This window comes from Carcharodon carcharias, chromosome 23 (genome assembly GCF_017639515.1).
Source record: "Carcharodon carcharias isolate sCarCar2 chromosome 23, sCarCar2.pri, whole genome shotgun sequence".
NCBI lineage: Eukaryota > Metazoa > Chordata > Chondrichthyes > Lamniformes > Lamnidae > Carcharodon > Carcharodon carcharias.
Window position 1 is genome coordinate 11100523 of NC_054489.1, and position 12702 is coordinate 11113224.

The 12702-nt window shown below is 55.3% G+C and overlaps 1 protein-coding gene across 2 annotated transcripts in view; it reads right to left on the minus strand.

The window, feature by feature from the left end:
- The window catches only part of LOC121269122 (SH3 and cysteine-rich domain-containing protein 2-like), a 222395-nt gene that overhangs the window by 167438 nt on the left and 42255 nt on the right, over positions 1-12702 (minus strand). The window lies entirely within an intron of this gene.

The following is a 12702-nucleotide window of genomic DNA, read 5'->3' on the forward strand; positions in this document are numbered from 1 at the left end:
GTCTGGCATTTTGTACACACACGGCCTGGCACTCTGTACACACACGGTGTGGTTCTCTGTACACACACGGTCAAGCACTCTCTGCAAACACGGTCTGGCATTCTCTACACACACGGTTTGGCACTCTCTACACACACGGTCTGGCACTCTGTACACACAGAGCCAGGCACACTGTAAACACACGGTCTGGCCCTCTGTACTCACACGGTCTGGCACTCTGTACACACACGGTCTGGCATTCTCTGCACACACGGTTTGGCACTCTGTACACACATGGCCTGGCACTCTGTACACACAGGGTCTGGAACTCTGTACACACACGGTCTGGCACTCTGTACACAAACGGCCTGGCACTCTGTACACACACGGTCTGGCACTCTGTACACACACAGCCTGGCACTCTGTACACACACAGCCTGGCACTCTGTACACACACGGTCCGGCAATCTCTACACACACGGTCTGGCACTCTGTACACACACGGTCTGGCAAGCTCTACACACTCAGTCTGGCACTCTGTACACACACGGCCTGGCACTCTGTACACACACGGCCTGGCAATCTATACACACACGGTCTGGCACTCTGTACACACACGGTCTGGCACTCTCTACACACACGGTCTGGCACTCTCTACACACACGGCCTGGCACTTTGTACACACACGGTCTGGCACTCTCTACACACTCGGCCTGGCACTTTGTACACACACGGTCTGGCACTCTGTACACACAGGGTCTGGCACTCTCTACACACACGGTCTGGCATTTTGTACACACACGGCCTGGCACTCTGTACACACACGGTCTGGTTCTCTGTACACACACGGTCTAGCACTCTCTGCACACACGGTCTGGCATTCTCTACACACACGGTTTGGCACTCTCTACACACACGGTCTGGCACTCTGTACACACACAGCCAGGCACACTGTAAACACACTGTCTGTCACTCTGTACTCACACGGTCTGGCACTCTGTACTCACACGGTCTGGCACTCTCTACACACACGGCCTGGCACTCTGTACGCACACAGTCTGGCAATCAGTACACACAGCGTCTGGCACGCTGTACACACACGGTCTGTCACTCTGTACACACACGGTCTGGCACTCTGGACACACACGATCTAGCATTCTCTACACACACGGTCTGGCATTCTCTACACACACGGTCTGACATTCTCTACACACATGGTCTGACATTCTCTACACACATGGTCTGGCACTCTGTACACACACGATCTAGCACTCTCTACACACACTGTCTGTCACTCTCTACACACACGGTCTGGCACTTTGTACACACACGGTCTGGCACTCTCTACACACACGGTCTGGCACTTTGTACACACACGGCCTGGCACTCTGTACACACAGGGTCTGGCACTCTCTACACAAACGGTCTGGCAGTTTGTACACACACGGCATGGCACTTTGTACACACACGGTCTGGCACTCTGTACACACACGGTCTGGTTCTCTGTACACACACGGTCTGGCACTCTCTACACACACGGTCTGGCATTCTCTACACACACAGTCTGGCACTCTCTACACACACAGGGTCTGGCACTCTGTACACACAGGGTCTGGCACTCTGTACACACAAGGTCTGGCACTCTGTACACACACGGTCAGGCACTCTGTACTCGCACGGTCTGGCACTCTGTACGCACACGGTGTGGCAGTCTCTACGCACACGCCCTGGCACTCGGTAGACACACGGTCTGGCACTCTGTACACACACGGTCTGGCACTCTTTACACACACGGTCTGGCATTCTGTACACACTCGGCCTTGGAACTCTGTACAGACACGGTCTGGCACTCAGTACACACACGGTCTGGCACTCTGTACACACATGGTCTGGCACTCTGTACACACAAGGTCTGGCACTCTGTACACACACGGTCTGGCACTCTGTACACACACGGCCTGCCACTCCGTACACACACGGTCTGGCATTCTGTACGCACACGGTCTGGCACTCTGTACACACACGGTCTGGCACTCTTTACACACAGGGTCTGGCACTCTCTGGACACACGGACTCGCATTCTCAACACACACGGTCTGGCACTCTGGACACACACGGCCTGGCACTCTCTACACACACGGTCTGGCACTCTCTACACACACGGTCTGGCACTTTGTACACACACGGTCTGGCACTCTGTACACATACGGTCTGGTTCTCTGTACACACACGGTCTGGCACTCTCTACACACATGGTCTGGCAATCTCTACACACACAGTCTGGCACTCTCTACACACACAGGGTCTGGCACTCTGTACACACACAGTCTGGCACTCTCTAAACACACGGTCTGGCATTCTGTACACACTCGGCCTTGGAACTCTGTGCCGACACGGTCTGGCACTCTGTACACACACGGTCTGGCACTCTGTACACACACGGCCTGGCACTCTCTGCACACATGGTCTGGCACTCTCTACACACACGGTCTGGCATTCTCAACACACACGGTCTGGCACTCTCTACACACACGGTCTGGCATTCTCTACACACATGGTCTGGCACTCTCTACACACAAGGCCTGGCACTCTGTACACACACGGTCTGGCACTCTCTACACACACGGCCTGGCACTCTCTACACACACGGCCTGGCACTCTCTACACACACGGCCTGGCACTCTCTACACACATGGTCTGGCACTCTGTACACACACAGCCAGGCACTCTGTACACACGCGGTCTGGCACTCTGTACACACACGGTCTGGCACTCTCTACACACACGGCCTGGCACTCTCTGCACACACGGTCTGGCACTCTGTACACACACAGTCTGGCACTCTGTACACACACCGTCTGGCACTCTGTACACACACCTTCTGGCACTCTGTACACACACGGTCTGGCATTCTCTACACACACGGTCTGGCACTCTCTACACACACAGTCTGGCACTCTCTACACACACAGTCTGGCACTCTGTACACACACGGTCTGGCACTCTGTACACACACGGTCTGGCACTCTGTACACACACGGTCTGGCACTCTGTACACACACGGTCTGGCACTCTGTACACACACGGTCTGGCACTCTGTACACACACGGTCTGGCACTCTGTACACACACGGTCTGGCACTCTCTACACACACGGTCTGGCACTCTCTACACACACGGTCTGGCACTCTGTACACACACGGTCTGGCACTCTGTACACACACGGTCTGGCACTCTGTACACACACGGTCTGGCACTCTCTACACACACGGTCTGGCACTCTGTACACACACGGTCTGGCACTCTCTACACACACGGTCTGGCACTCTGTACACACACGGTCTGGCACTCTGTACACACACGGTCTGGCACTCTGTACACACACGGTCTGGCACTCTGTACACACACGGTCTGGCACTCTCTACACACACGGTCTGGCACTCTCTACACACACGGTCTGGCACTCTCTACACACACGGTCTGGCACTCTCTAAACACACGGTCTGGCACTTTGTACACACACGGCCTGGCGCTTTGTACACACACGGCCTGGCACTCTGTACTCACACGGTCTGGCACGCTCTACACACACGGTCTTGCACTCTGTACACACACGGTCTGGCACCCTGTACACACACTGTCTGGCACTCTGTACACACACGGTCTGGCAATCTGTAGACACACGGTCTGGCACTCTGTACGCACACGGCCTGGCACTCTGTACGCACACGGTCTGGCACTCTGTACGCACACGGTCTGGCACTCTGTACACACACCATCTGGCACTCTCTACACACACGGTCTGGCACTCTCTACACACTCGGTCTGGCACTCTCTACACACACGGTCTGGCACATTGTACACACACGGTCTCGCACTCTGTACATACACGATCTGGCCCTCTGTACATACACGGTCTGACACTCTGTACACACACGGTCTGGCATGCTCTATACACACGGTCTTGCTCTCTGTACACACACGGTCTGGCACTCTGTACACACACGGTCTGACACTCTGTACACACACGGTCTGACACTCTGTACACACACGCTCTGGCACACTCTACACACACGGTCTGGCACTCTGTACACACACGGTCTGGCCCTCTCTACACACATGGTCTGGCACTCTGTACACACACGGTCTGGCACTCTGTACACACACGGTCTGGCACTCTGTACACACACGGTCTGGCACTCTGTACACACACGGTCTGGCACTCTGTACACACACGGTCTGGTACTCTGTACACACACGGTCTGGCACTCTGTACACACACGGTCTGGCACTCTGTACACACACGGCCTGGAACTCTGAACACACACGGTCTGGCACTCTGTACACACACGGTCTGGCACGCTCTACACACACGGTCTTGCACTCTGTACACACACGGTCTTGCACTCTGTACACACACGGTCTGACACTCGCTACACACACGCTCTGGCACACTCTACACACACGGTCTGGCACTCTCTACACACAAGGTCTGGCACTCTATAGACACACGGTCTGGCACTCTATAGACACACAGTCTGGCGCTTTGTACACACACGGCCTGGCACTCTGTACACACACGGTCTGGCACTCTGTACACACACGGCCTGGCACTCTCTACACACACGGTCTGGCACTCTCTACACACACGGTCAGGCACTCTCTACACACACGGTCTGGCACTCTGTACACACACGGTCTGGCACTCTGTACACACACGGTCTGGCACTCTCTACACACTCGGCCTGGCACTTCTGTACACACACGGTCTGGCACTCTGTACACACAGGGTCTGGCACTCTCTACACACACGGTCTGGCATTTGTACACACACGGCCTGGCACTCTGTACACACACGGTCTGGTTCTCTGTACACACACGGTCTAGCACTCTCTGCACACACGGTCTGGCATTCTCTACACACACGGTTTGGCACTCTCTACACACACGGTCTGGCACTCTGTACACACACAGCCAGGCACACTGTACACACACGGTCTGTCACTCTGTACACACACGGTCTGGCATTATGTACGCACACGGTCTGGCACTCTCTACACACATGGTCTGGCACTCTGTACACACACGGTCTGGCAATCATTACACACAGCGTCTGGCACGCTGTACACACACGGTCTGTCACTCTGTACACACACGGTCTGGCACTCTGGACACACACGATCTAGCATTCTCTACACACACTGTCTGGCATTCTCTACACACACGGTCTGACATTCTCTACACACATGGTCTGACATTCTCTACACACATGGTCTGGCACTCTGTACACACACGATCTAGCACTCTCTACACACACTGTCTGTCACTCTCTACACACACGGTCTGGCACTTTGTACACACACGGTCTGGCACTCTCTACACACACGGTCTGGCACTTTGTACACACACGGCCTGGCACTCTGTACACACAGGGTCTGGCACTCTGTACACACACGGTCTGGCACGCTGTACACACACGGCCTTGCACTCTATACACACACGGTCTGGCACTCTCTGCACACACGGTCTGGCAGTCCGTACACACACGGTCTGGCACTCTCTACACACACGGTCTGGCACTCTCTACACACACGGTCTGGCACTCTCTACACACACGGCCTGGCACTTTGTACACACACGGTCTGGCACTCTCTACACACTCGGTCTGGCACTTTGTACACACACGGTCTGGCACTCTGTACACACAGGGTCTGGCACTCTCTACACACACGGTCTGGCATTTTGTACACACACGGCCTGGCACTCTGTACACACACGGTGTGGTTCTCTGTACACACACGGTCAAGCACTCTCTGCAAACACGGTCTGGCATTCTCTACACACACGGTTTGGCACTCTCTACACACACGGTCTGGCACTCTGTACACACAGAGCCAGGCACACTGTAAACACACGGTCTGGCCCTCTGTACTCACACGGTCTGGCACTCTGTACACACACGGTCTGGCATTCTCTGCACACACGGTTTGGCACTCTGTACACACATGGCCTGGCACTCTGTACACACAGGGTCTGGAACTCTGTACACACACGGTCTGGCACTCTGTACACAAACGGCCTGGCACTCTGTACACACACGGTCTGGCACTCTGTACACACACAGCCTGGCACTCTGTACACACACAGCCTGGCACTCTGTACACACACGGTCCGGCAATCTCTACACACACGGTCTGGCACTCTGTACACACACGGTCTGGCAAGCTCTACACACTCAGTCTGGCACTCTGTACACACACGGCCTGGCACTCTGTACACACACGGCCTGGCAATCTATACACACACGGTCTGGCACTCTGTACACACACGGTCTGGCACTCTCTACACACACGGTCTGGCACTCTCTACACACACGGCCTGGCACTTTGTACACACACGGTCTGGCACTCTCTACACACTCGGCCTGGCACTTTGTACACACACGGTCTGGCACTCTGTACACACAGGGTCTGGCACTCTCTACACACACGGTCTGGCATTTTGTACACACACGGCCTGGCACTCTGTACACACACGGTCTGGTTCTCTGTACACACACGGTCTAGCACTCTCTGCACACACGGTCTGGCATTCTCTACACACACGGTTTGGCACTCTCTACACACACGGTCTGGCACTCTGTACACACACAGCCAGGCACACTGTAAACACACTGTCTGTCACTCTGTACTCACACGGTCTGGCACTCTGTACTCACACGGTCTGGCACTCTCTACACACACGGCCTGGCACTCTGTACGCACACAGTCTGGCAATCAGTACACACAGCGTCTGGCACGCTGTACACACACGGTCTGTCACTCTGTACACACACGGTCTGGCACTCTGGACACACACGATCTAGCATTCTCTACACACACGGTCTGGCATTCTCTACACACACGGTCTGACATTCTCTACACACATGGTCTGACATTCTCTACACACATGGTCTGGCACTCTGTACACACACGATCTAGCACTCTCTACACACACTGTCTGTCACTCTCTACACACACGGTCTGGCACTTTGTACACACACGGTCTGGCACTCTCTACACACACGGTCTGGCACTTTGTACACACACGGCCTGGCACTCTGTACACACAGGGTCTGGCACTCTCTACACAAACGGTCTGGCAGTTTGTACACACACGGCATGGCACTTTGTACACACACGGTCTGGCACTCTGTACACACACGGTCTGGTTCTCTGTACACACACGGTCTGGCACTCTCTACACACACGGTCTGGCATTCTCTACACACACAGTCTGGCACTCTCTACACACACAGGGTCTGGCACTCTGTACACACAGGGTCTGGCACTCTGTACACACAAGGTCTGGCACTCTGTACACACACGGTCAGGCACTCTGTACTCGCACGGTCTGGCACTCTGTACGCACACGGTGTGGCAGTCTCTACGCACACGCCCTGGCACTCGGTAGACACACGGTCTGGCACTCTGTACACACACGGTCTGGCACTCTTTACACACACGGTCTGGCATTCTGTACACACTCGGCCTTGGAACTCTGTACAGACACGGTCTGGCACTCAGTACACACACGGTCTGGCACTCTGTACACACATGGTCTGGCACTCTGTACACACAAGGTCTGGCACTCTGTACACACACGGTCTGGCACTCTGTACACACACGGCCTGCCACTCCGTACACACACGGTCTGGCATTCTGTACGCACACGGTCTGGCACTCTGTACACACACGGTCTGGCACTCTTTACACACAGGGTCTGGCACTCTCTGGACACACGGACTCGCATTCTCAACACACACGGTCTGGCACTCTGGACACACACGGCCTGGCACGTTCTACACACACGGTCTGGCAATCTCTACACACACGGTCTGGCACTCTCTACACACACGGTCTGGCACTCTGTACACACACGGTCTGGCTCTCTGTACACACACGGTCTGGCACTCTCTACACAACTGGTCTGGCATCTCTTACACACACAGTCTGGCACTCTCTACACACACAGGGTCTGGCACTCTGTACACACACAGTCTGGCACTCTCTAAACACACGGTCTGGCATTCTGTACACACTCGGCCTTGGAACTCTGTGCCGACACGGTCTGGCACTCTGTACACACACGGTCTGGCACTCTGTACACACACGGCCTGGCACTCTCTGCACACATGGTCTGGCACTCTCTACACACACGGTCTGGCATTCTCAACACACACGGTCTGGCACTCTCTACACACACGGTCTGGCATTCTCTACACACACGGTCTGGCACTCTCTACACACAAGGCCTGGCACTCTGTACACACACGGTCTGGCACTCTCTACACACACGGCCTGGCACTCTCTACACACACGGCCTGGCACTCTCTACACACACGGCCTGGCACTCTCTACACACATGGTCTGGCACTCTGTACACACACAGCCAGGCACTCTGTACACACGCGGTCTGGCACTCTGTACACACACGGTCTGGCACTCTCTACACACACGGCCTGGCACTCTCTGCACACACGGTCTGGCACTCTGTACACACACAGTCTGGCACTCTGTACACACACCGTCTGGCACTCTGTACACACACCTTCTGGCACTCTGTACACACACGGTCTGGCATTCTCTACACACACGGTCTGGCACTCTCTACACACACAGTCTGGCACTCTCTACACACACAGTCTGGCACTCTGTACACACACGGCCTTGAACTCTGTACACACACGGTCTGGCACTCTCTACACACACGGTCTGGCACTCTGTACACACACGGTCTGGCACTCTGTACACACACGGTCTAGCACTCTACACACACGGTCTGGCACTCTGTACACACACGGTCTGGCACTCTCTACACACACGGTCTGGCACGCTCTACTCACACGGTCTTGCACTCTGTACACACACGGTCTGGAAGTCTGTACACACTCGGTCTGACAGTCGCTACACACACGCTCTGACACACTCTACACACACGGTCTGGCACTCTGTAAGCACACGGTCTGGCCCTCTCTACACACACGGTCAGGCACTCTGTACACACACGGTCTGGCACTCTGTACACACAAGGTCTGGCACTCTGTACACACAAGGTCTGGCACTCGCTACACACACGCTCTAGCACACTCTACACACACGGTCTGGCACTCTGTACGCAAACGGTCTGGCATTCTCTACACACACGGTCTGGCACTCTCTAAACACACGGTCTGGCACTTTGTACACACACGGCCTGGCGCTTTGTACACACACGGCCTGGCACTCTGTACTCACACGGTCTGGCACGCTCTACACACACGGTCTTGCACTCTGTACACACACGGTCTGGCACCCTGTACACACACTGTCTGGCACTCTGTACACACACGGTCTGGCAATCTGTAGACACACGGTCTGGCACTCTGTACGCACACGGCCTGGCACTCTGTACGCACACGGTCTGGCACTCTGTACGCACACGGTCTGGCACTCTGTACACACACCATCTGGCACTCTCTACACACACGGTCTGGCACTCTCTACACACTCGGTCTGGCACTCTCTACACACACGGTCTGGCACATTGTACACACACGGTCTCGCACTCTGTACATACACGATCTGGCCCTCTGTACATACACGGTCTGACACTCTGTACACACACGGTCTGGCATGCTCTACACACACGGTCTTGCTCTCTGTACACACACGGTCTGGCACTCTGTACACACACGGTCTGACACTCTGTACACACACGGTCTGACACTCTGTACACACACGCTCTGGCACACTCTACACACACGGTCTGGCACTCTGTACTCACACGGTCTGGCCCTCTCTACACACATGGTCTGGCACTCTGTACACACACGGTCTGGCACTCTGTACACACACGGTCTGGCACTCTGTACACACACGGTCTGGCACTCTGTAAACACACGGTCTGGCACTCTGTACACACACGGTCTGGTACTCTGTACACACATGGTCTGGCACTCTGTACACACACGGTCTGGCACTCTGTACACACACGGCCTGGAACTCTGAACACACACGGTCTGGCACTCTGTACACACATGGTCTGGCACGCTCTACACACACGGTCTTGCACTCTGTACACACACGGTCTTGCACTCTGTACACACACGGTCTGACACTCGCTACACACACGCTCTGGCACACTCTACACACACGGTCTGGCACTCTCTACACACAAGGTCTGGCACTCTATAGACACATGGTCTGGCACTTTGTAGACACACGGCCTGGCGCTTTGTACACACACGGCCTGGCACTCTGTACACACACGGTCTGGCACTCTGTACACACACGGCCTGGCACTCTCTACACACACGGTATGGCACTCTCTACACACACGGCCTGGCACTCTCTACACACACGGTCTGGCACTCTGTACACACACGGTCTGGCACTCTGTACACACATGGTCTGGCACTCTGTACACACACGGTCTGGCATTCTCTACACACATGGTCTGGCACTCTGTACACACACGGTCTGGCACTCTGTACACACACGGTCTGGCCCTCTCTACACACACGGTCTGGCACTCTCTACACACATGGTCTGGCACTCTGTACACACACGGTCTGGGCACTCTCGTACACACACGGTCTGGCACTCTTTACACACACGGTCTGGCACTCTCTACACACTCGGTCTGCACTCTTGTACACACACGGTCTGGCACTCTGTACACACACCGGTCTGGCACTCTTACACACACCGTCTGGCACTCTGTACACACACGTCTGGCACTCTGCTACACACACGGTCTGCACTCTGCTACACACACGGTCTGGCACTCTCTACACACACGGTCTGGCACTCTCTACACACACGGTCTGGCACTCTCGTACGCACACAGTCTGGCACTCTGTACACACACGGTCTGGAATTCTCTACACACACGGTCTGGCATTCTCTACACACATGGTCTGGCATTCTCCACACACATGGTCTGGCACTCTCTACACACACGGTCTGGCATTCTCAACACACACGGTCTGGCACTCTCTACACACACGGCCTGGAACTCTGTACACACACGGTCTGGCTCTCTCCACACACGATCTGGCACTCTGTACACACACTCTCTGGCACTCTCTACACACACGGTCTGGCACTCTCTACACACACGGCCTGGCACTCTGTACGCACACGGTCTGGCATTCTGTACGCACACGGTCTGGCACTCTCTACACACACGGCCTGGCATTCTGTACACACACGGTCAGGCACTCTCTACACACACGGTCTGGCACTCTGTACACACACGGTCTAGCGCTCTACACACACGGTCTGGCACTCTGTACACACACGGTCTGGCACTCTCTACACACACAGCCTGGCACTCTGTACACACACGGTCTGGCACGCTCTACACACACGGTCTTGCACTCTGTACACACACGGTCTGGAAGTCTGTACACACTCGGTCTGACAGTCGCTACACACACGCTCTGGCACACTCTACACACACGGTCTGGCACTCTGTAAGCACACGGTCTGGCACGCTCTACACACACGGTCTTGCACTCTGTACACACACGGTCTGGCACTCTGTACACACACTGTCTGGCACTCTGTACACACACGGTCTGGCACGCTCTACACACACGGTCTTGCACTCTGTACACACACGGTCTGGCACTCTGTACACACACTGTCTGGCACTCTGTACACACACGGTCTGGCAATCTGTAGACACACGGTCTGGCACTCTGTACGCACACGGCCTGGCACTCTGTACGCACACGGTCTGGCACTCTGTACGCACACGGTCTGGCACTCTGTACACACACCATCTGGCACTCTCTACACACACGGTCTGGCACTCTCTACACACTCGGTCTGGCACTCTCTACACACACGGTCTGGCACATTGTACACACACGGTCTCGCACTCTGTACATACACGATCTGGCCCTCTGTACATACACGGTCTGACACTCTGTACACACACGGTCTGGCATGCTCTACACACACGGTCTTGCTCTCTGTACACACACGGTCTGGCACTCTGTACACACACGGTCTGACACTCTGTACACACACGGTCTGACACTCTGTACACACACGCTCTGGCACACTCTACACACACGGTCTGGCACTCTGTACTCACACGGTCTGGCCCTCTCTACACACATGGTCTGGCACTCTGTACACACACGGTCTGGCACTCTGTACACACACGGTCTGGCACTCTGTACACACACGGTCTGGCACTCTGTAAACACACGGTCTGGCACTCTGTACACACACGGTCTGGTACTCTGTACACACATGGTCTGGCACTCTGTACACACACGGTCTGGCACTCTGTACACACACGGCCTGGAACTCTGAACACACACGGTCTGGCACTCTGTACACACATGGTCTGGCACGCTCTACACACACGGTCTTGCACTCTGTACACACACGGTCTTGCACTCTGTACACACACGGTCTGACACTCGCTACACACACGCTCTGGCACTCTCTACACACACGGTCTGGCACTCTCTACACACACGGTCTGGCACTCTGTACACACACGGTCTGGCACTCTGTACACACACGGCCTGGCACTCTGTACACACACGGCCTGGCACTCTGTACACACACGGTCTGGCACTCTGTACACACACGGCCTGGCACTCTGTACACACACGGTCTGGCACTCTCTACACACACGGTCTGGCACTCTGTACACACACGGTCTGGCACTCTGTACACAC